Source organism: Protopterus annectens, chromosome 3.part1, assembly GCF_019279795.1.
Source record: "Protopterus annectens isolate FY-2018-M chromosome 3.part1, PAN1.0, whole genome shotgun sequence".
Taxonomy (NCBI): Eukaryota; Metazoa; Chordata; order Ceratodontiformes; family Protopteridae; genus Protopterus; species Protopterus annectens.
In genome coordinates, this window is record NC_056732.1 from 1,401,325,625 (window position 1) to 1,401,351,567 (window position 25,943).

Sequence of the window (25,943 nt, forward strand, 5' to 3'; positions counted from 1 at the left end):
TTAGAAATAATGAAGGAGATGGTTGCTTGGAAGAACCTCACCAAGAAAGATGGAAAATGCAGGGCCCATTCACATTGCTGAAAAAAACAAAAATATCATTTAGGAAGTGTCATATAGTTTCTTGCAGCTGTAACAGGGTGCCAGTAATCATGAAACCATTTCTATCCATTACAAACAAAACAAGCAGACATGGTAAGCTAAAAGAGCCTTGGCAGACATTAGTGTCCATGACATTAGATGCCATTTCTTTATGAACAATCAAATGTTCCCTTTCTTAACTAGGAGTATGCACCATTAAACACCTTATTGGTATTTCCATAAACAAATTAAAGGAGGAGAAATGCGCAGGAAATAAGAGAGGAAGGAATCCATTCAAGCATATTTAAACAGTTATTATTGTTATAGTTTAACAACTGAATTTCTTTGTTGGTCTAAATAAAGTTTGCTTTGGAAAAAATATTAGGGCTCTTGGATGTAAAGAATTATTACCATTTTGTTGACTAAGTTATAAAAGTGGTGTCCTTCATGTGTTTGGCTGTCAATTTGGAGATCATTACAAGCCTAGTCAATATCCAGAGGTTAGAATCAAACTCTGTACCCTGTATATGTGAGGTAAAAACGTTAACCATTATGCCAAACCATCACCCCCTATTTGTGTTCATTGAATGTATGTTTCATGTTTTAATTATCAAGCATTATTGTAATATTTAATCCTAATTGGTGAGTGCCTTTCAATGTTTGTAGTGTAGTAACATCAGCTTATTCAATACCCCAACATGTGTTATTGCACTTTATTGGTGTTTTTATTATACTAAGTCTCTAACAGAGATTTATAAAGTATGCATTGAACATATTTTACATACTCCTGTTAGCCAATCACATTATTTCATTTCAGAGGAAAACAAACTGCACCACTGGCAAGAATAAAAACCCGACTTAATTCAAAATAATAATAAAAATACTTGAAAACCAGCAGGTGCTTTCATCTGTGAGATTTCCAGACCTCTTCAGAACAAATACTCTAATACCTTCAAAACTCTTTTAAACCATTCCCAACCAATCAAAAAGTCTTTCTTCACAGTGATTAAATTAATTTGCATAAAATCAATGAACACAGTTAAAAAGTATTTTTTGTATTGTGAGCTTAGTTCACCCATTGCATACTAATACGATTCTTACCACTATAGTAAAAAACTCATTGATTGACTAGAATTTTTTTTTCAGAATAAATAAATAATGACTTAAAAAGTAATGGTGTAAAAATGTATAAAATGTTGAATAAATAATAATGTGAAATAAACCAAAAAAATATGCATATATAAATGTTGTACACACAGAGGAACTATTTCTATATTTGGCAACCCTGATTTTAAGAACACCAAAAATACTTATGTTATCATTCAACCAAGGGAATTTGCCCATGTCCAATCTTAGTTGCCAAAGCAACTCTGTATTCAAGCTTTGCTTCCCACGGTCCACCCCTGGGGTCCTGAATCACTTCATCTAGTATAAAAAAAACAATATTTACTAGTGTGACATTCCTTAGCTTTATGAACACCTGTACGATGTGACACATTGTAAAGATACTAATGCACTTTACTGACTCTCCAAGGAATGTCACAGCAGTAAATACTGTTTTTTTTATACCAGAGCAAGTCTAGAGCTGTTAGGCACCCAGCAGCCCTGGGGTTATAGATGCTCTGATGTGCATTTTAAAGTTTTTTTTCCAACTTTTTGATCCAATGATGGCCAACCAAAATCATGTGTACAGAAAAAGAAATTTAATCTTACTTTTTTATTTCAGGAAGAAAAACATGTATTCAAGTTTTAATGCTCAGAGTGGACCAAACACCAGTTCACAATAAACTAAGATGACAAATACTTGTGAGGATACATACATCATATCTGGGAGTAGTACCTGCCCCCTAAGCACAGGTAGTCACTTTCTGTGTATCCACCTCTGGTGTTAAATTGGGATTAAAATTAAGGGTCGAGGAGTTGGCATAATGGTCATGGTGTTTACAAAGTGGGGTTATCATAATGGGTAAGGAGTTTACCTTACAAATAGAAGGTACAGGGTTTGATTCTGAACTGCAGTAATTGGCTAGGCTTAAAGTGGCTCACAAGGGCAGCTAGCCTAGTACTAACCTATAAGATATAAATGCACACAATCATTTTTCAAGCTGCAGCTGTCCTATTTATATATTGCATGCTTCCTCCCACCCCAACCCCAAAAGACCGCCACCTTCTGTATACCCTTCTGATGTCAAATGGGGACAAAACTGAAAAACAAATAGAATAAGCATATGTGCTGTCAGTCATATAAACGGCATACTTATTTGCTCTCCCCCAAAGATTGACAACTGTGTATACATCAGATGTCTTATTGTGAGTAAAAAAAAATAATGCTTATAATAAGTTTTCCAACTTGTTACTTCTAAAGACAGCACAGTTCTCCTATACAAGCTATACTAACCCTCTGTGTACCACTCTGAAGTTTGTGAGGAAAGTTAAATAATGTCTACACTGTTCCCAGCCCAGCACAAGATTTAGTGACCTCTGAGGTTTTGGAGGAGTGTTAAAGAAATAATGACCTCATCACCAGCATTTCACACAAGTACACTGACCATCTATGTAAGCCTATGAGCAGGGCTGGTTTTAGACTAGATGGAGTTCAGGGCAGAGGTGATTATTAAGCACAATTCAAAATCCACTTACATAACCTTAGCATGTGACAGCCACCAGCCCCTAGGAGTTCTAAATGTATGGGTTTTTTGTAATGCATTTATCCCCTATTTTTTGATAGATAACTGTTAAACTGAGCAAGTTGCAACAGGGTTGGTTATTTTCATCCAAGCACCCCCACTAAGCAGTTATAGCCACTCTGTGTACAATTCAGATGTTTGACTCTGACAAAAGAGGAAGACCAAGTAATTCACCTTTATTCTAAACAGTTGCCACACATTAAACTAATTAAACCAAGAAAGGAGAGGGGGTGACTATATTCATCAAGGACACCCACACCTCAAGGTTGGTGGCAAAGCACGATGCATCGGAGACCATCCAGGTGCAATTAACCATAGGCAAGACTGCTCTGCAATTTGCAGCATGTTACAGGCCACCCTCTCAATCTCAGGAACCTCACATAGCTTTCCCTTCTCAAAAGCCAACTTCACACTTCTAAAGACATGCATCTGGAGCGTTTCTCCCGAGCCTCCGCTGAAAACAGGCCTTCTGTTAGGAACCTAGGAGGAAATTCCCGGTCAAGTTCAAAATGATGTTAAATAAATAAAATTCAGACATTGCCAACATACTGGCTGACAGGTTCAGTGCAAACTTCTCCCCCCTCCAAAAGGTGATTTATCTATCTATAGGGATTGTAGCCCCCCCAAACTCTCTCTCTCGCTCAGGTGGGAACTCTCCTCAAGGCAAAAAAAAACAGCATCCATGGGGACCAGATGGTGTCCCGGTTGTGTGTCCCATGAACTCAATGAGGAAATAAACGCAGTTTAGGGCAGCTGTTTATCTTAGTTTTCACCCTAGTTTCGTGCCCAAGGGTGGCGTGGCAATGGTGTGGCGTGGTGCACTAAAACAAAGGCGGTCCACCACCCCTGGAAGGAAATCGTCCCATCAACCCCAGCCAACATGATGATCTGTAAAAAGGATCAGGATGGAAAAATCATGAACCTATAAAGGGACATGGCAGACTTTGATCCGACCCAGTTTGGCTTTGTCAAAGGCAGATCATGCCTTTAAACGGAGGATTATGGCTGACAAAATTTGCAGATGACTGCAAACTGGGCGCCATAGTTGAGAACAACATCTGACACAGATATCCTTCAGAAGGTCTTATTGTTTGACACTCACGTGACAAAGTAGTTAGGACGACCAAGTACATTGCCCACCTGATCATGAACATCAGACCAATGAAACTACAAGGGTGGTGCTGTGGAACAAAATTATAAATGCCCTTGGGCAGATAGCCTAGTATGAACACATTAAACTATTATGCATTGCTTCATGTAATTACATTAGTCATGTAAAACCAAAATAATAAGCTAACAGCAGCAGACAGCTAGTCATTTTCAGAGCACAGCCACACCAATTATACCTACTTTGTCTGTGCATATCAGGTATCCAGTTAAGTAGTCCATCTTACTTCTCACAAATCACATTAGTCCTATAAAGCCAGATTGTGACTGTTTGAACTGTGCAAAAAACAAGAGGATCAGTTCCTTTCATCCAGCCAACCCTCAACCCCACCCAATGCCTGACAGCTATTTAATAATATTTCATCTGCACAGTCCACATAATGTTGCTACAAATTAAAGTATTCTACTCTGAGTTGTTCCATATAAATCACAAATCCAGAGAAATATTGCCAAAATATCTGGTTGATCACTGCTAGCATCATTGTAAAGATGTTAAGAACCCTTATCTCATAATGCCATTTATCTTATCACAACAGTTTACACAAATCACAAAGCCAGAAATATTGCCAAAACATAGGTTCATAGGTTAATAGGTAGGTACTAGGTTATTGGCCCTGGGGCCTATATAAGCCTAGCCAAAAAAGTTCCCTGGCTTTCACCACTCATGAAAGTTATTTTCCTACACCCCTGTCTAGCAGAGCCACAGAAGTGATCCCCGGGGTGAATTTCCTATTTCCCATCCAACTGTCGAGATTTTTCTGAAAGAGGGCTAATGAGGAGCTTTGCATGACATGAATGGGAAGTCTGTTCCAGAGTATGGGAAGTCTCTGGGACAGGAATCTATCCCTCCAGCATGTTCTGTTTATTGTGGTGGCAAGGTTTAGGTCCCTGGCGCATGTGGCTCGAAGGGATTGGGGATTCTTTAAATGCATCATGTCCAATAAATCTGGGTTTGACTTGGCTTTGTATGTTAGGCAGAGGTCACCTCTAAGTAGGCAATAAGCGTTGGAGTAGAGCTCAAGTTTTTTGAGATGGTCTGAGTATGGCATATGTTTGAGGCTGGTAATCCTCTTAGTGAGGTGTGGCCTTTCTAGTTGTTGTAGATGTCTTGCGAGGTACATGCCAAACTGGGCATTGTACTCTATAATGGGTCTGATGAGGGATGAGTAGAGAGGAACAATGACCTCTTTTTTTTCTGGAGGTGAACCCCTTTGTGATAAGGTGTGCCATGTAGAAGGATTTCCTGACTACTGTGGTGATGTGATTATCAAAGGAGAGACTACTGTCCACCTGTGTCCCAAGGTCTTTTATCACACTTTCAGTGTTTAGCAGGCTACTGCCTATGTGATAGTTCACGGGTACAGTGTTTTTCCGAAAGGGGATGACAATGCACTTCTTGGCATTGAGCTTGAGGCCATGACTTTGACACCAAGCATCAGTCTCAGTGAGGTCCCTTTGTAGAATGTCCACATCATTAGGTGATTCTATTATGGCACCTAGTTTGCAGTCATCTGTGAACTTCATTAGCCAAAGACCTGCTGTTTTAGCCTGGACTTCTGAGATGTAGATGCCAAACAGGAGAGGACCCAGGACTGAGCCCTGTGGTACTCCACTTGTCACTGGTCTGAAGTTGGATTTGGAGTTGGCTACTTTCACTGTGTGGGTTCTGTCAGTGAGCCAGTTGGCCACCCATCTTGTAACACAGGAATTTATACCCAGTCTAGTGAGTTTATCTATAATTCCAGAGTGGGGAGATAGTGTCGAAAGCCTTGGCTAGGTCAAGATAGGCTGTATGCACCACTGTACCCTCGTCCATGGCTCTGGTGACTGCTTCAAAGAAGTCAATCAGGTTTAGGAGACATGACCTTCCTTTTACAAACCCAAACTGAGTTTGGTCCAGAGTTTGGAGGTTACCTCTGTCCTTGTTTATAAGCTCCAAAATGATATGTTGCATGGCCTTGCAGACCAGGCTCATAAGGCTAATGGGGTGGTAGTTCCCGGGGTCCTTGGTGGCACCCCCTATGTGGAGTGGGATAGCCATTGCTGTGTGTCATTCAGTAGGCACAAAGCCTGAAGTGAGGCTATGATTGAACATGGTACTTAGGTGGGGTTCCAGTCCGTTCTGTAGTTTGTGCAGAATGCAGCCTGGGATGTTGTCAGGTCCCATGGATGCTGTGTTCTTTGCTTTGGAGAGTGCAGTCTTTACTTGTGCAGCCGTGATTACAGGGGCTTTGCATTCTTCCGATATAGTGATGGGCCCTTTGGGGGGTGAGGGGGGGTTTACACTGAACCTATCTGCTAGGATGTTGGCAATATCAGTTGGTTCTGTATATCTAGTGTCATTGTGCTGTAGCTCAGAGCAAATTTGAGTTCGCCATTGAGATTCTTGACATAGTTCTAGAATGCTTTGTGGCTGTCTTTAGAATCAGTGGTGATTTTATTTCCGTAACTAGCTTTGGAGGATTTTATGAGGGATCTCAGCTTCTTATTGAGGCTGACCAGGGAGTTTCTGCAGTCAGGGGATTTTACTCTTTTTTGCAATAGCTTCTTCCTTCTGTTGTAGAGTTTGTTTATGGCAGGGGACCACCAGATTGGCTTCCTTTTTTTGGAGGATAACATCTTGGTTCTGTTAGGGATGGCACGATCCATGCACTCATGTATGTGCTTATACAGTGCATTTGTATAGGATTCAGCAGTTGTACCTCTATTTTCTATCTGTATGGGTGTCATGAAGCTTACCATTTCTGTCTTAAGAAGCATGAAGTTGGCTTTGGAGAAGTTTTTTATGGTGGCTTCCTTAATCGGGGGTGGGGTGGGATATTGATGTCCAGGGTGATTAGCTTGTGGTCAGATCTGACCAGCGAGGAGTTGACCTCTGGTGTGGAATATCAGTTGCCCATACTGGTAATGACCCAGTCCAGGATATTGCTGCCCCTGGTGGGGGGGGTATGGACAAGCTGATCCAGGGCATTGGAATTTATGAATTCCAGAAAGCATTGAGCAAATGAGTAGTTTTCCCAGATGATGGTGGGTTAATTGAAATCGCCCATTCTTAGAGTATTGGGCTGTACCTTAATATTACCCAGTATATCAAGAAATGTGGAGTGGACATCCTGGGGCATGGCAGGGGATCTGTAACAAGCTACCACCTGGATTGCAGTCTTGCCCAATGTTAGTTGCACTTGAATAATTCCGGATGCATTATGTTGAGCAACTAGCCTGGAGGTGTGGATATCCTTAATGAATATGGACACACCTCCTCCTTTAGTGTTTTGGACCGTGTTAGGTGGCCGAAAGGTGTGGTATGAGTTATAGCCTGGTAATGCAGGGGGTACTCTCTGAGCCTTGAACCATGTCTCTGTCACTGCACAGATGTCGATGTTCTCAATTTTAAGGAGTGCCTCAAGTGAGCGCATTTTGAGGTTTAGACTTCTACCATTGAGTAGCATGACACTCAGATTTTACTTTCTTATACCTGTTACAGTGGTGAGTTTGTCATTTGAACCTTGACAAAAAAAGGCACTATATGGGTGGCAAGAGCCTTAGCCAGTATCCAGAATCCCAGAGGTGACAGGTGCAGGCCATCTCTGGCAAAGCATAGTGGTCTGTTGATAATGTTGCCCCAGGCAGACAGACACTGGATCCCCTTAGAATGACACCAGAAGCTTAGCCAATTGTTGAAGTCAGTCATTTTGTTCTTGTACTGTGGTATCATTCTGGGTGATGGCAGGATGCTACTCAGGGCTAGGGTCATACTTGCCTGGGCTATGTGATCCGAGAGCTCCTCCATGTATCTTTTCATGTAGTCCAGGAAGGTATGTCTCAGGTCATTCACACCAACATGGACAATGACAGAGTCATATTTGTACTTGTTGTGGAGTGACCTGCGTGCTTGCATTATGTGGCAGATCCTGGCATCTGGCAGGCCACTGACAGTAACTTTCTCCTTGTTTAGCCTGGTGAGTGGGACATCAGTGTGCCTGACTATAGAGTCACCTATGACTAGTGTGTTGGGTATGTTGTTTTGCCTTATGGGCTGAGGTTAAGTGGCACACTGATTTTGTGGGCTATATGCCATTTAGGTAGTGTTGGGGGTGGTGGTTGCTTGTGTTTCAGCTTTTGATGTCTCTGTTGTTTGGGCAGATTTTTATTGAGAGGCTTTGTGAATGCAGGTGTGTGTTTTGGGTTACTATGTGTGGGTTTAGGTAGTGTAGGTTTTGATGGACTATGAGTTGAGTGTGGTGTGGTGCAGGTGTTTACCCTGTCCTCTTGACTGTCTAGTACAGTCTTTGCTGGAGAGAGATTGTCTTCCAGTTTGGCTATATAAGTGCATCTCTCACAGGTTGTAGTGTTGGGTGGTAGGAGGAGAGGGTAGTCAGTGTACATGAGGCAATTCCTACATTGCACCAAGATGCCCAGATTCATCAGGTGGACAGGGGAAAATACCAGGAGCTGACCCTTAGACATGTCTGGATAGGTGCTTATTAATTTAAGTACTAAAAACTGTTTTCCTCCTAACAAGTGAGTAAAGTTGAGTGCTGCTGTAATTTGTAGATTATTTAGTGCTTGCAATGTGCTTTGAACAAGTGCTGAGCACAAGGAAATAGTTTTGAGTGCTAAAACTAGAAATCTGGCTAATTCTAAGGGAAAATTAGAAGAACAGACTTTCTGGCAATAGGAATAGTTTAACCCTAGTTAAACGGTGCTGTGCAATGTGCAAAACCACCCAAATACGGGTTTTTAAACAGAAAGATGAAAGGGATTTTTTTTGTTTGTTTTTTTCAAAAACTAAAATATATCCAGTAAAACAAACACTTTTAAAGCAGAAAAATAGCTATCACACTCGAGTGTGTAGCCCTCAACATTTCAACAGTTGAAAAACACTTAGAAATGATCAGTTAAAGTGCAAACAGTACCAGAATTAAAAAAAACAGTTCAAATAAGTTGCAAAGTTAATAAAAAAAATGCTTGGAATAGTGCAGCTAGCAAAAATAAGCAATAAAAAGCAAAACAGAGGTACTTAATCCACTCAAATTCTCTCTTTCTCTCTCTCTGATGCTGTAGAACTCTGCAGGACACACAGGCAGGATCTTGCTGAGGTTATACAAGCGCAAAAAACTCGCAAACACAGTTTTTTTAAACAGAAAGATGAAAGGGATAGAAATAGCCCAAAATGGCCAATAAAATGACAGTTTCTGAGCTGAAACCACTCCCCCAGTGACAGATAGGCTGTCCCAAAGCTCACCACTCACTGATGAACAGAGAAGCTTCCCTCTATCTTAGAAAGGTTTGAGCAACACAGAAACTATAAAACAGCCCAGAATTCAGAAAAATCTATAAACCGGACTCTACTGGTTATAGAAAGGTGAGAAATGAGTAGAGAGATAAGATTTTTTTAAATTAAAACAGATACAGTAAAACAAACACTATTCAAGCAGAAAAATGACTATCACATCTGAGTGTGTAGCCCTCAACAGTTGAAAAACACTTAAAAATAATTAAAGTGCAAACAGTATCAGAATTCAAAAAGCAGTTCAAATAAGTTGCAAAGTTAATAAAAAATGTTGGAATAGTGTGGTTAGTAAAAATAAGCAATAAAAAGCAAAACAGAGGTACTAAATCCACTCAAAGTCTTCCTTTTCTCTCTCTGCTGCTGTAGTACTCTGCAGGACACCCAGGCAGGATCTTGCTGAGGTAATACAAGTGCAAAAACTGCACAAATACTTTTTTTAAACAGAAAGATGAAAGAGATAGAAATAGCCCAACATGGCCAATAAAACTACAGATTCTGAGCTGAAACCACTCCTCAAGGGACAGATAGGCTGCTCAAAGCTCACCATTCTCACTGATGAACAGAGAAGCTTCCCTCTATCTTAGAAATGTCTGGGCAACACAGAAACTACAAAACAGCCCAGAATTCAGCAAAATCTGAACACCAGACTCTACTGGTTATATAAAGGTGGGAATGAGTAGAGAGAGAGGATTTATTTTTTCAAAAATTAAAACAGATACAGTAAAACAAACACTTTTTAAGCAGGAAAATGGCTATCACACCTGAGTGTGTAGCCCTCAACAGCTCAACAGTTGGAAAACTCTTAAAACAATTAATTAAAGTGGAAACAGTATCAGAATTCAAAAAAACAGTTCAAATAAGTCGCAAAGTTAATACAAAATGCTTGGAATAGTGTGGATAGTGATAATAAGCAATAAAAAGCAAAACAGAGGTACTTAATCCACTCAAAGTCTTCCTTTTCTCTCTCTGCTGCTACAGAACTCTGCAGGACACCTAGGCAGGATCTTGATGAAGGAAACAAGTACAAAAAAACGTGAAAATACGGGTTTTTAAACAGAAATATGAAAGGGATAGAAATAGCCCAATATAGCCAATAAAACTACAGATTCTGAGCTGAAACCACTCCTCCAGTGACAAATAGGCTGCTCAAAGCTCACCACTCTCACTGATGAACAGAGAACCTTCCCTCTATCTTAGAAAGTTCTGGGCAACACAGAAACTAGAAAACAGCCCAGAATTCAGCAAAATCCGAAAACTGGATTCTACTGGTTATAGAAAGGTGGGAAATGAGTAGAGAGATAGGATTTTTTTTGTTTTGTGTTTTTTTTTTTTGTTTTTCAAAAATTAAAACAGATAGAGTAAAACAAACACTTTAAAGCAGAAAAATGGTTATCACACCTGAGTCTGTAGCCCTCAACAGTTCAACAGTTGAAAAACATTTAAAATGATCAGTTTGACCAGTTTTATAAACTTTAACACCATCACAGGAATAGGGGGGAATCAATTTCAGAACAGATGAGAAAACAGCAAACAATGTCAGCAAATATATAAAATAATTCAGTCAGGCAAAAATTAAGACAATGCAGAACTCTGAAAAGTAGCAAGACATATACTTATCAGCGATATATTTCCAGATTGTTTGAGAATCACATCAGTCAGAACACAAGGAGATTCTAACAATCTGGTTGATCACTGCCAACATTATTGTAAAAATAGGAACAGCACTTATCTCACAGTGCCAATCCTCTCATTTCAACTGTCCATACAAATCCCAAAGCCACAAATATTGCCAAAAGTGTCTGATTACTGACAACATTAATATAAAAATAGTACTAACATTTATCTCACTGACTCTACACAATTCCTCTCATCTCTTTCCAGAATTCTGCAGAATGTTCCTGATTTTGTCTCATAGTTTTGACCTCTGTCCCTAATATTTTTTCTGGTAAATTGCTTACCATTAGTTAGTAAAACTAGGCTTTAGAGATTCATATTTATCATAACACACACACACACACACACACACACACACACACACACACACACACGTGCACACACAAAAACAAACAAACAAAAAACTCCACCAGGCAGTTTTTTGCCTACATTTGAATGTTATGAGGTGTCTACTCCTGTGACCTCACAACATTTAAGCTTAATGTGACATGACTTTTATGTCAAGTTAAGTGGAGCATTGCCCCCTGAAGAGTCTGCTATGTCTTGGGTGCATTTTCGTTCAGCAGGGGCACTTTATTTATTTCTTTATGTTTTCGAGCAAATTGAAACATTGTTTTAAAATTAGTCAATAAATATGAAAAGAGTGCCCGTACAAGTACAGTGTCTTAAGCAGCCATCTAGTTGACCTGTGTATAAGGTTGGCCCTCTGAAGGACTTTGATAGCTCTAGAATCTGTGTACCCATAGATTTACCAAATCTAAACCTACCTGTTATGTAGATAGTAAAAGTAATCAGTGTTTGCACAGTCCATGCCCTGTGTAAGAGCCATTTTGTAAGGGGTAGAGCAGAATGGGACAAGTTACTTACTTTAATTATCTAGGAAACAATTTTTTCTGATTATGACAGGGGAAGCAGAAAATAAGTTGGTTGAAATTTGTTAAGGTGTACAATGAGCCACGCTTATGTAGAGGAAGAAATTATGGTTGGTTTTGCACATTCAGATGGGAGGTCAACTGCAGACAGAGAAGATCTGAGCATCTCAGGGAGTTTCAAAAGGAGGTGGAGACTCTAAATATGACCATGTAGAATTGTCATGATACTCAAATATGCTCCATCATCAATATGTTTGGTGCTGGTGCTGCGGTAGCGTTGTCGCCTCACAGTAAGACGCTGTCCGGTTTGACTCTCAATTAGAGCGTCTTCTGCGTGGAGACATGCATGAATGGGCATACCTTCATTGAAGGTTGTGCATCAGGGCTGGCAACTCGGTATGTAAAAATCAACTGCCAATCATTAGCAGACCGGAGTTCCGCTGTGGCGACCCCTAACCGGGAAAAGCCGAAAGTCACAACATCAATATACATGTTGTTTGCTGAAATGGCCATGTTAAAGAAAAAACTATGATGCCACTTCAAAGATTGTGTCTTATCAAGATGATCTGGGTGATAAGATTTGTCTGAACTGAGTAGAAGGCTGATGCTTTGCCAGATATCTGGGCTTATACTTAAGGCTGGACTGCTGGATCAAGAAGACACTTTTACTAGTTCTGAGGACCACATTTTTGATTTGGATGGAGACTTCCTATTTTGTACTGAATACTAATTTGCAGTATTCTTGTGACATTATCTACAGAACCATTGGCTTTGCTTCATTATGTTTCTTGTGTGAGTCAAGTTAAGAGACGTGTCATGTTGTTAAGACTTGAAATAAAGGTAGTATTAAAGAACTGAAAAGCTGCATCAAGAGCTGCTGTATGTAGCTAAGACTAGTTGTCTTTCTTAACCGCATGGATAAAGTCTGAAAGTCAAAACACCTGGTGCTTCTGAAAAGATCATAATGGAAATGTTTTCGATCTTGTCTTGTGACCAAGAAATAAATGCAAAAATGTGTCTGTGAAATTGTCAGGCATAACATTCACAACACACACACACACACACACACACACACATATATATATATATATATATATATATATATATTTTTTTTTTTTTTGGGGGGGGTGGAAGAAGATGAGAGAACCCACTCAAGGATATTTTCTTTGCTTTCTTGGATAGGCATTTTATGCGTTTAACTTGCAGCTGAAATAATTAGAGCAAATCTCAACATCTCAATTCTTCCAGTTTACGTTCCTAATGTAAACTGAAGTCTCAATTAACATGCCAATTTCAAAAGTTATTACCTAACTTTTGATATTGGCAGATGGCATGAAACTGTTTTTTCTATTATTTATTTTTGGAGAGTCTATTGGCATATAGCTTCATCCTATATATGGTATGTTGCTTTACTGGACTGACCTTAACATATACAAGAACTGATAGTCTTTGAATGAATATTGACAATTGTAATGAAATAACTAAGTTTGCCAAGAAGTCAGACAATGTTATCAATGCATGTACCATATTTGTGCCTTTTGACTTACTGGCCTATATTCTAAGGTGTGAGTATTTCACTTCTTTATGTAGTGGCAAAGCCACATCTCACAGACTACCAGACTTCAGAGTACATAAAAACTAACACAGCTAAAAAGCATATAGAAATTGTTACATATAGTACTACAGGCATTTATGTGTACAATTTAAAGGCAGTGGTTGAAGCCTAGCTGCATGCAGTATTCAGAACCTTTGATTATATTCTAAAAAACAGGTGCAGTGATTGAACACTTTTACAGGGAATGCATGCATCTTTAGCAGTTTATTCATATAAATGTGGGGATGACAGACTGAGACAAGAGCTATGTTTGGAATACAAACTAAAAGATAAAGTGCAATGCACTGAATTTCATTCTGTGATACTGAAAATGTTGCTACTTTTAAAATGTGCCAACAACTAATTTCAGTATTTAGTAATTGTACATACATTCTGTGTAGAAAGTTAGTTCTTCAGGATGGAAATAACAATGTAACTTGGCAGCTTATGCAGAATATTGAAGATGTAAAGTTTAGAAGCAGAAGAATATGCAGAAGGGTTAATGACGTTGCATACTTCATCACCTAACTCATCATTAGCAAGTGGTACAGACAGGAACATAGAAACATACTAGGCAAGTGATTATAGGGACCACAAGAGGGCTAGTCACTTACACCTTTAAGTAGACACACTTAAACATTCTTGCAATCCTTTACGAGTACATAATAATGCCCCTCCTCCTAAATCAAACAGGGTCATACTTTATGTCTACCCATCGAGTCATTAAGACTAGCTTCAAAGGCAGAGTAGCACCTTTGCTTGACCTGTAGGTTTATAGGATGGGGCTATGCTAAGTTTGGAACCTATCCCTCCCATGAGTATTGTTTATTTGTTGGTGTAAGTATGAGTGTAGAGCCACTGGTTTTCCAAAGAAATATGAGGTCAAAAAGGACTAGGTCTTTCATGGCTTGAAAATCAAGACACAGGTCACCTCAGACCAGCCAGTAGGCTACAGTGTAAGAAAAGTCATGCTAATCTGTCAGGTAGCTAAAAGATTTAAGGCCTTTAATTTTTAGTTAAAAATTATTGAGGCCTTACCAGTTGAGTGATGCACTTCGATATGTATTTGATGATGATTTGGATGAGGGAAGAGTACAGTGGTAACATGATTTATGTGGATCTGGAAGACATTACCATGGAAATTAACTGGACCAGACAAACATTTTTCCTGACTATGGTGGAAGAATAATGACTGAATGAGAGAGAGTTGTCCACATAAGTACCCAGGTCTATTATGACTATCAATTTGAACAGGAGAACCATTTATAACATTTGACATAGAAACAGCTTTGTTTTATCAAATCCTACTGCACATGGTTTTCATTACACCAATTATGTGCATATTCCATCCCTTTTTGGAGCAGTTTAATATCAGTGGATGAGCAGATAACGGTGCCCAGCTTCTGATCATCAATGAACATGGCACAGCAGTGATCCCTGTGGTACTCCACTAATTGCAATTTCACATTCAGATAGCAGCTCTCACTACTCAGGATCTGTTGAATAACAAGTTTATAATCTAGCAGACAAAGTAGGTGTTTACTAACTTTTCAGTAATATCCGCATGGAAGATAATGTCAAAAGCCTTGGCCAGTGGTCAAGACCACTGTCCATAGCCTCTGTAAAATTTTCTAAGACATTCACTAGATTCCGAAGACAGGAGCTGCCATTTATAAATTCAAAATGAGTGGGGTGTAGATTAGTTAAGATGCATATATCTGTATAAATGAGTTCTGCTGTGATACTTTCTATAGATTTGTATATAAGCCTGGTGAGATTGATGGACCTGTAATTACCTGGATCTGTAGAGAGGCCATCCTTGTATAGAAGAGTCACAGTGGCTGTCCTCCAGTCATCAAGGACAAACCCTGTGGACAGGCTGAGGTTAAACAGTTTAAGTAGAGACTCAAATAGCACATACCTGGCTTTGGGAATGTAGCCTGATCTGTTTGATCCCAAAGAAACATTGTTTGGCCTTTTCCAGGGATTCTAAAACTTGTTCCAAGGCAATTACATGTAAAACTAGATTTTTAGGGATAGTGCGTGCAACAATGTGGGTAGGTGAGGAAGAGTTAGCACTAAATTTGTCTGGTAATATGTTGGCTATATCCTTATGATACGAATGAGCAATACCATGTTGGTTGAGCTCAGTACATCGTTCAACATGATTCTTTAATTTCCTGATGGAATTGAAGAAAGACTTGCACTAGCATTAAGTTTGTAAACTGCTTTAATTTTTTTTTTAGTGCTCTTAAGTTTACTCTGGTATGTTTCACTATGGTCCTGTGATATGAGGAATTGGCATTTCATACATTGTTTTGTTATTTTCCTTCTTTTGTTATATAGTTTATTAATATGGGAGTTCCGCCAAACATTTTTATTCCTGAATTTACAATTGTATTTAGGGAAGATCGATACAGACTTCTCTGTGCAGCTGTTTAGATGTTGGTAAAAACTGGAAGTGAATGTGGCAACCCTCTCGGTTTGGTTCATTTGCAGAGGACTGTTTGAACTTTCCATACATCTTCTATAAGCTACATTCTGTCTCCCTGAAGATGTCCCTAAAGATGGTTTCATTTAGTAGTGGATAACGCTAAGCCTAACAGAGAAGGTAAGTGGTTTGTGGTCAGATTTAACCAGGGATGTGGAGATTTATCATGGTGAACAGACAAGTAATAGGTTCGTAAGGACTAGTTCGAGGATATTACAGTTAGTAGGTTATTAGTTTTTGAAGAAAAGGGAGTAGTTTATGAGAAAATGTAATGGTTACTAGTGCAGGGAGGAAGCACTGGCTGTATTGGTAGGAGTGATCAAAAGTTTGTGCGTCTTTACCTTGGTGAAAAGGTCAGATCCTGAAGGGTCAAGTCAAGTATCGTAATTTGTTAAGACACTGGGTATTCCTAGAGCCTACTATAATATCAGATCCTGAAGGGTCAAGTCAAGTATCATAATTTGTTAAAGACACTGGGTATTCTTAGAGCCTACTATAATATCAGATCCTGAAGGGTCAAGTCAAGTATCGTAATTTGTTAAGACACTGGGTATTCTTAGAGCCTACTATAATATCAGATCCTGAAGGGTCAAGTCAAGTATTGTAATTTGTTAAGACACTGGGTATTCTTAGAGCCTACTATAATATCAGATCCTGAAGGGTCAAGACAAGTATTGTAATTTGTTAAGACACTGGGTATTCTTAGAGCTTACTATAATATTTATTAGCAGCTTTTCTAAGCCATTAGTCTCTGGGTCACTAGTGTTTCCTTCTGTGCATTTTCAGTGTCTTTTAAGCTGTCAGTAGTCTTTTACCAGCCTTAGCCATCATATGGGGAATGGGTACCTGGTTCAAAGCTGTGGAGAGCACCCTGGCCTTACCTGGTTACTCATCCTATCATGTATTCAGACCCCAAACTGTGGACAGTAAAGCCAAACCAGGTGGAGTTTCAATATACATTAAAGACATGCACACCTCCAGGCTGGTCAAATAGTATGACTCACAGGAGATACTCCTGGTGTAGTTAACCATTAACAAGACCCCTTTTCAAATCATAGCTAGTTATCATCCCCCAAATCTGACTCAAGATGCCCAATCCACCTATTTGGACCTGTTCGAATCTATCAATAATCAACCCTTTACCCTGTTCCTGGGTGACTTTAACTTCCCAAACATAGATTGGAAGAACTACTCATGCCAGAACACAAATTCCCAGAGATTCCTTGATTTTGTCATTGCAAATACCTTGGAACAGCTAGTCGATACCTCCACAAGAGGTGATAATATCTTGGACTTGGTATTAACCAACATGAGTAACCACTGCAGCATCCCTGTAGTATCATCCTCCCTGGTAAGATCCGACCACAAAGAGGTCACTTTCGAAGTCACCATCTACCCTAACCCCCCTCTAGCTAGGATCAGACATAAAACCTTCTTCAAAGCTGATTACAACCTCTTGAGGGATGGTATAAACAGCTTCACAGCCCCCTCCCCTTCTGTAGGAACTTGCACCAATATCCAAAACTACACCAAAGCACTATACGAGCACTTATATAGATGCATGGACTCAGGAATACCCAACAGGACTAAAACATCCTCTGCAAGGAAGAGTAAACCTGTCTGGTGGACATCTGTAATAAATAAACTCTATAACAAAAGGAAAAAAAATTGCTATCCAAGACCAGAAAGGAGCAGGTGTCCAATTGGAAACAATGTCTTCTTAGCCTTTACAAGCAAATAAGAGCACTAGCGAAATCCTCCAGAGCAAACTTCGAATCCAAATTGGACACATCTACTTGAGACAATCATAAGGCCTTCTTCATATATGTCAAGAACCTCAAAGGAAGCACTCAGCTCTGTTCAGAACTGGTGGTCAAGGGCACCACATATACAAATGTTGTAGATATAACAAACTTGCTTGGTTGACAGATTCAGCAAAAACTTTACCCCTCTGTCCCCCTATTAGTAAATCAGGACATCCCCAGTATCTGCCCCCTTCCCCTTATAGCTAGGGAACAGGTCGTCACTGCTCTCTCAAAGGCAAAAACTACACCCTCCATGGGACCCGATAACATCCCAGACTGCATCCTACATGAACTCAGGCAGGAACTTGCAGGACCATTAGGCACCCTATTCAACCAAAGCCTGAGTATTGACTTCATCCCAGCTGAGTGGAGGACAGCCACTGTCATCGCTTTACACAAAGGTGGAGCATCCACCGATCTGAGAATTTATAGACCCATCAGCCTAACTAGCCTGATCTGCAAGGCCATGGAATGGATTACCACAGATCTCATTAACAAGGACATTGGCAACCTCCAAACACTTGATCCCACACAGTTTGGCTTTGTCAAGGGGAGGTCATGATTGCTAAATTTGATTGACTTCTTTGAGACAGTCACCAAAGCCATGGATGAGGGGAAGAAGGTGCACACCACCTACCTTGACCTGGTCAAAGCCTTTGACACTATTCCCCACTCGGTCATAATCAATAAACTCTCTCAACTAGGCATCAATCCATACGTTACCAGATGGGTAGCAAACTGGCTCACTGATAGAACCCACGTAGTCAAAATAGGGGAAGCCACCTCAAGCAGTAGACCCGTAAAAAGCGATGTACCCCAGGGTTCGATCCTGGGGCCTCTGTTATTTGGGATATACTTTTCTGAGGTGCAGGCCAAAACCAGTGGGCTATGGCTGACCAAGTTTGCAGATGACTGCAAGCTGGGTACTGTCATCAGTTCCCCTAGTGATGTGGACATCCTACAAGAGGGTCTCACTCAAACAAATGACTGGTGCCAGAAACATGGCCTCAAGCTAAATGCCAAAAAATGCATCATCATCATCCCCTTTGGGGAGAGTGACATCCCCACATATTATCACATTAATAACAATGTCCTAAGCATGCAATCAGTCGTGAGGGATTTGGCACCCAGGTTGATAGCAGCCTGACCTTTGACCACCATGTTGTGTCTGTTGTACGGAAAGCTTTGTACATGGCCCACCTCATAAGTAAGGGTATTTCATCCAGGGACAAGGAGGTCAAAACATCCCTGTATTCTTCCCTTATAAGGCCAACTATTGAGTACAACGCCCTTTGGCATGTACCTTGCAAAGCACATGCAGCAGCTGGAGAGACTACAGAGGTTCCTCACCAGGAGAATCCAGGGCCTCAAACATCTACCCTACAGAGATAGGCTAAAAGCCCTGTCCCTCTACTCAGTTTCATACAGGCTCCTCAGAGGTGACCTCTGTCTGGCAGACAAAGCAATCTCAGACCCAGCCTGGATAGGACTGCTACATATCCACAAGTCAAGGTCCACTCGAGTAACCAGCACGCCCAACCTCAACCTGGTCTGTGACATCAATAGGACTTATTGGCAGGACAGATTTGTGTCCCAGAGACACCCCCATCTGTGGAACAGACTCCCTCTCCACATTATGCTTTTTTAAGCTCAACCTGGATAACTGGATGGGAAACAGAAAATACACCCCTGGGATTCCATCTGTGTCTCTGCTGTTCAGAGGCTTTGGTTGCTGACTTGTCTAAACATGGGCTAAACTCTTGGCTAGGCTTAAAAGGGCCTCAGGGCCAATAGCCTAGCAACTTCCTATGATCCTATGATTTTATCCACAAAGAACCTGGCCTCTCTGTGAATGTCTGCACAATGCAATAAATTCTGCTCTTCATTGGAATAGCTACAGAAGAAGATTAGGAAATGTGTTAACTGAGTGAGGTGAAATATATACTTATCATAATGACAGATATGGATAAACAGGCTTGTCCTCATTAAGCATCTAAGAAGAACTGGTCTACAAAGACATATCATTCTTATAAAATGAAAATTAAGGAGTGTGCACTTATAAAGCTTGTAACTTTGGTATACTTTTTGGTAAAGGTAATGTCCATTAGGAAAAAAGTTTTCCCAAGCAAATTAGGTTGACTATGTGGAAGAAATTGGTCAAAAATGGGAAAGGGTGAGCTTTTCTAGTACAAAATAAAAATTCCAGGTTAGAACAAGATCCTAGGGAAAGAGCTGTGAAGAAACGTATCTTTTAAAAAGCTTTTATATACTTTCAAGGAGGATAACGAGTTTCAGTTCTAATGAAAATTAAATACAGCAGTCAAGTATACATTTATGGATGAGTAGTTGAGACTATGGCAAATCTTTCCATCACATAATCTAAGACTGAGGGTATAGGGACAGTAAAAGGGTTCAGTCCTTTAAACAAAGCCCAGATAAAATAGAATCTATTTACTCTTATTGATTTTATGGCACTGAACTTCTGGACAGCAGTGATGACCTGAACTACACAGATATATTGCAGAATCATTGCCCATCGACAGAGCTGAAGAAACCATGTGGTTAGACATAAGGTTTGGAGATCTAGATTGGAGGTACAAATAACCGAGTTATAAACAATGGGAACTAAATCTGTTACAACCAAAACTGAGGATATGAGAATAACCTTGGACTTGAGCCATTTGGTTTTCTTAATGAACCTCACCATCAGAGGAACAAAGATGAAGCATAAAGAAGTCCAAGACATTTTGATTGACAGGATCCCTGTGGCATGTCCCCAGAAAGTCTGGTTAAAAGAGGAAGTAAAAGTTGCTGGAATTGGCATAGGCTGGAGAGGCAAAATCGTCACAGCAAGGCCTGAGGTAGCACTCATGTTTCATCAGAAGCCATAGATTGAGGGTACCCAATAATGAAATGGCTTCTTCTTGAATGTGGCTTGCTATGTATTCTACCTTATAAAGTTTATTATACTATTTCATCGATTATAAATATGGAATATAAACGATTATTTTGTACATATTTTTTAAACTATTACAATTATTTTGTTGCCCATGCCATGGCTGAAAATGGTCCATGGACCAGTCCACTTAACCTAGTTAACAAATCAAATTTAGCCCATTCCCAAACCTTCACTATGTCTCAGCAAGAGGACTAGGAGGGGGTTCCTCCTTGCTTGTTGATATACCTGGTGACTGCCATATTGGAAGTCTGTATGATTATCACACTCTGGGGCAAGGAGTTCTGGAAGGCTTAGAGTGTGAGACAAACTATCCTCATCTCCAAAGTACTGATGTCCTCTCTGTCCTCTGAATGACACCATCCATCTCAGACATTTGCTCTTAGTAATATCCCCTTCCATAGGGCAGAGGTGTCCATGTTGACTTCCACTAGCTGGGTAAGGATTTGAAACTGTTTGTCTACTCAGTGCATTGATGACATCAGATGTGTCATGCATGCTGTGGATACATATCTTGTGAAACCTCGGGTATGAGAATTATGACAACTGTACTTATAATGTCCACTGTAGAGCTTCCATTTAAAATTTTGCAAAAGATAAAATTGGAGCTACTAGTGCCAGGAACTATAAGTCCTTAAGCAAATATCAGTCATGGTGTAATAACCGAACAATTCAGAGATCCCATTCTGAAGGTGTAGCATCCTACTCATACATAAGCAAGACTGCATCAAACTGAGTCCAGGCTGCGGCCTGCAAAAGACAACAGTTAAGATAGTACCAAATGAGAATTTGCAGAGCTCACAGTGATTGATTAGGGTCTGTACAACAGATATATTATTTTTGAACATGAATGGTCTCACAAGTATATACAAAAAAGAAAGATTAATGAGCTATATTTAGAAATGTAAAGTGCAAATAGCTAGAGAAAAGAGGAGTACTTATAGTAATTACTAGAGGAGTTCCAATTGTGATAGAAGAGAAAAAGAGATAATAATGGTATATTTGTAGTAGTATATAACAGCCGGACAGTTTCCAAAGCTTCATGGCACCTTTCACGCACCCAAACTGTCAAACAGCTCGAGCTGAGCTGACTAAAAGACAAGTTTGGGTGCAAAGCCCTTCAGAACTTTCCTGTCAACAGAGACAAAGAGGCTGAGCCCTGAAAAGAAAAGTCTAGGAATAACAAAAATTAAATATCCACACCCTGGCATAAAAAAGACTCCAAAAAACAAGGGGGATAGAGGGAAGGGCTGGAGGGATGCTGCTCCTACTGCATTGATCATGCAAACATTTACTGCTATGGTAAGTTCAACTTACACAACTGTACTCTGTTCTTCATATTTATCACTGCTGCAGTCACCTTAGCTTTATGGGTAGATTACCATAGCTAACTATATTTGGGAGGTGGAAGGAGAGGGATCCAGCAGCCCCTGGAGAATGGTCCTAGCAAAGCATGATCAAGTCCTAGAAAAGGAATCCAGTTTATAGTGCTTTGTAAAAGTATGCACAGAGGACTAAGTAGCAGCTTCTATAATACTTCTAGAATCCAACATTTTCCAAAAAGCCATAGAAGAACCCAAGGTCCAAGTAGAGTGGGCCTTGATCCTGCCAGGAACAAATTTGTCATGGTGAGCATAACAAGTTGGACAACCATTTGGAAGTAGTCTGTTTTAATGTTGGTTGTCCCTTTTTCTTACCTTCACAAGAAATGAACAATTGATCTGATGATCTGAAATATTTAGGTCTGTCAAAATAGTACCTGAGTTATCTATGGACAGCCAAGGTATGGAGTATTCCTTCTACCTCATTTTTAGATTCAGGAATAAAAACAGGGAGAGTTATAGTTTAACTTAAAATAAACAAATATAGATACCACTTTAGGCATAAAAGAAGGATTAGTTCTCAAAGAAATCCTGTCCTAGTGGAAAATGAGGTAGGGCTGACTCACCATAAAAGCTTGCAACTCAGATGCCCTTCTTGCAGAAGTCTGTTTCTGCTGCCTTCATGAAAGATAAAATCATTCTCTCCTAAGAAAATAATGTGATATGAGGCAGTCTCTCTAGATTTATAACACTACAATGTCCATCATCTCTGTAAGGTTGTATATTTTACATTTATTAAACTTTTGCCTTGAAGATTTGCCGTTATTTGTGGAGGGCTCTGGGTCCTGTGCTGGTGGATATTTTGGAGTTACATCAGGGATGGTGCTTTTCATTAGGAATGATAACAACTCTCTTCTTGCTGCATTTGTTGATGGGGTACAATATCAGGAATGTGTAAGGCATGCAACTGTGTGAGGCTGTGAAACTGGATTGCATACCCTCTAGATATTATAGTCCAACTGTCCTGCACAATAGCCACCACACTAGAAGGTGGGGGGGTGGGGTGGTAGGTGTTCGCTGACTGCCTGAAGAGTGGGACTACTATGCTTTGCTGCTGCCCTCCAGAGGGAATTCTTTGGTAATGCCGTTATTGCTAATTACCTCTACTACTGTGAGAATGACTTTTCCAGAAGTTAATATGATAATTATAATTCTTCCAGGCCTTTGTTTCTGGTGCTTCTGACCATGCCTAACCACAGCTGTCATGGACCTTGCTGTTTCCTGGAAAAGGGGCAATGTGGTGTTTGCAACTTGCCACCTACAGCCATGAGGGTTTTGCTCTCCTCCTTCATCTTCTGTAGGTGGGCTTTCAAGTTGAAAAAGAGTGGTACCCTGAACAGGCAAATTCAAAAGGTAATCTTGGTATCTGTGGCAAAATCTGTTTGCAAGAGTCAGGCATATCAATGAAGACCGATGCTGATACCTGCAGCTTAGGTCAACCCTCAGCAAAACTGCTTTCTAATCTCATTGTGAGGTTTGTCACTGATGATGCAGTCACTGAAAGGGACAGTAAGATCAGTTTTAAAGGTCCCTCTGCCAACTGGTTCAGGTACTGTTGCATTTTGTTAGCCAGCTGTAACTGGAACTAAATCATGTAAGTTGTGAAATTCATATTCCTGAAATAGATGCACAAACATGCTTCCCAATTATATCTATAGCAATGTAATTATTTCCAGGTGGATAGTCTGCAGGAGTTTGGAGGACTGCCACTGCAACAAATGAGTCAGGTTTTGAGGTCTCTGACCAACACTTCCATTCTTTAGGAGGACAAAGGATCCCATTCCAGATGTCCTTCAAGAGTGCAACTGCAGTCATAACATATGGGTTGTCCTGCCTCAGGCAGCCCTCGGTCGGCCGGATTCCAAAGTCTGGGTCCGGCTGGTGTCGCCTCCTCTCCGACGTCAGAACGGCTGGAGTATAAAGGCATCGGCCGACGCCATCTTCTTCAGTCTTTCTTGCCGCGGTGAAGCAGAAGCAGTTCGCAAGTGCCGATCGGTCAGCTCCTGTGTTTTCAGTACCGAAGTCATCTAAAAGCTAAGTACCCCATTGGGGAACATTTTTTCTTGCCTCAGCCAATGTCAGAACAAACTGAGAAAGCTAATAATTGTCTTGTGGTAAACAAATACCTCATAAGGACTTCCATTCTTACTGCCTTCCTTGCCTGGGCCCAGACCACGACGTCTCGGCATGTGCTGCCTGTGCTTGCTTTAATAAGCACACTCTCAGGCACCGGGCAGAATTTGCCGAATACTTTTTCGGCGAATCTTTCGCGTATATCATGCCGTCGGATCAACCGACAACTCAATCTACCAAAAAACGAAAGGACCGGGACCGACATCCTCGTCCCGCGTCCTCCACCGATGCAACTCCTAAACCCTCTGCTAGTGCTTCAGTCCCTTTGGAAGTGGTAATTCAACGGCTCCAGGCTGATGACACAGCGTTAACACGTCCTTCAGTCTCAGAGACCTCTCCGGTGCCGGTTGTTGATTTCCCTCCAGAAACCGAAGTTCTGGATCTACCCGACACCATTCCTGTAGACAAGGTTACTCCTGCATGTGGGGCTGCAAGGCCTTCGGTATCCATGTCCATCAAGGCCTTTGCACGTGCTAAGGCCGCCAGCCAAGCCAAGGCCCATCCTAAACCTGCTGCTCAGGCCCCTTCTTCTGATAAACAGATCATGTCTCTTGATGCAGATCTTATTTCTCTTATCAGGGGGTCTCAGCCTCACCCAGACAGAGGTTCTCAGCCACCTGCAGAGAAAAGGCCCAGAACTGAGCAGGCTGACAACCTCTCTTCAGATGAAGCCTCTGGGGATTCTGAGCATTCAGATACCCAAGAAGAATCCTTTCAGGCTTATGAGGACTCTGATGCTGCGGAATCAATTCCCTCTGCCTCTCCTCCAGAGGATTTCTCGTTTGGTGAAGTCCTGCACTCTATGAGGGAACATTTTAAATGTCAGGGTCAGGAATTCTCTGATTCCAGGAAAAGGCTACGTACCTTCCTCAAGCTTCCCCAGCACAGACCTTTAGCTATTCCTCCTGTTATGGATGTTTTAGATGATGTTTTCTCCGACTCCAGTGCTAACCCTGATTCTCTCCCCCCTGCTCCTGTCAAGCCAGACAGATATTATAGGGTCCCTGACACTCACAAACATCTCTTTAAGGCCCACTCTGTGGATCTAGAAACTATTTCACACGGCCCCAAGGGAGTGGCTACTTCCACTGCCAAGAATCCACTGCCAGCGGATAGGGAAGCTAGGTCCCTGGAGAGATGGGGTAAAAAAGTTTATACCTCTACCACCCTAGCCATGAGGTCACTTAACTGCCTTTTTCATATGTTTCAGTACCAGGATTTTTTACTGGATGATTTACAGAAAAAGCTAGCCTCTCCTGAGCCTATTGATAGAAAGGCATTGCAGGATCAAATACATAACACTCAGCAGGTTAACAATCATTTTCTTCGGTGTGGTTATGATGCATTGGAGGCTTCATGTAGGGCAGCTATGATTGGGGCTGTGATACGTAGACATGCTTGGTTAAAAGATCAGCCACTGCCAGACCATGTTAAAGTAAAGTTATTTGATGCACCTCTGGAAAAACAGAAGCTTTTTGGTGCTAATGCACAAGATGTGTTGAAGTCCATTGAGGAAAAAGCTAAGTCAGTACAGACAGTCAAGGATTTCCTCCAGGTTCAGCCACCCAGATTTAGCAGAAACTGGCCTTCAAAGAATTGGTCCTTCCCAGACTCTGACAAGTTTCAAAGGGGAAAAAACAGGCGTGCCCGAGGTAGAGGGCAATACCGAGGCTCCTACAGGGGCCACCAATGGCAACCTCCAAATCAAAGAAGTGGCGCAGGCAGCCCAGCTGCTCCACAAGGACAATCACAATGACTTGACTTTCATACCGCCTACAAAGGCTCAAAGAGAAGCACCTTTGAAAATTATC

The 25,943-nt window shown here is 40.8% G+C and overlaps 1 protein-coding gene across 10 annotated transcripts in view; it reads right to left on the bottom strand.

Moving 5' to 3' along the window:
• Positions 1–25,943, bottom strand: part of FAM83H (family with sequence similarity 83 member H) — a 1,342,513-nt gene that overhangs the window by 30,277 nt on the left and 1,286,293 nt on the right. The gene's annotated exons all lie outside the window — the stretch shown is intronic.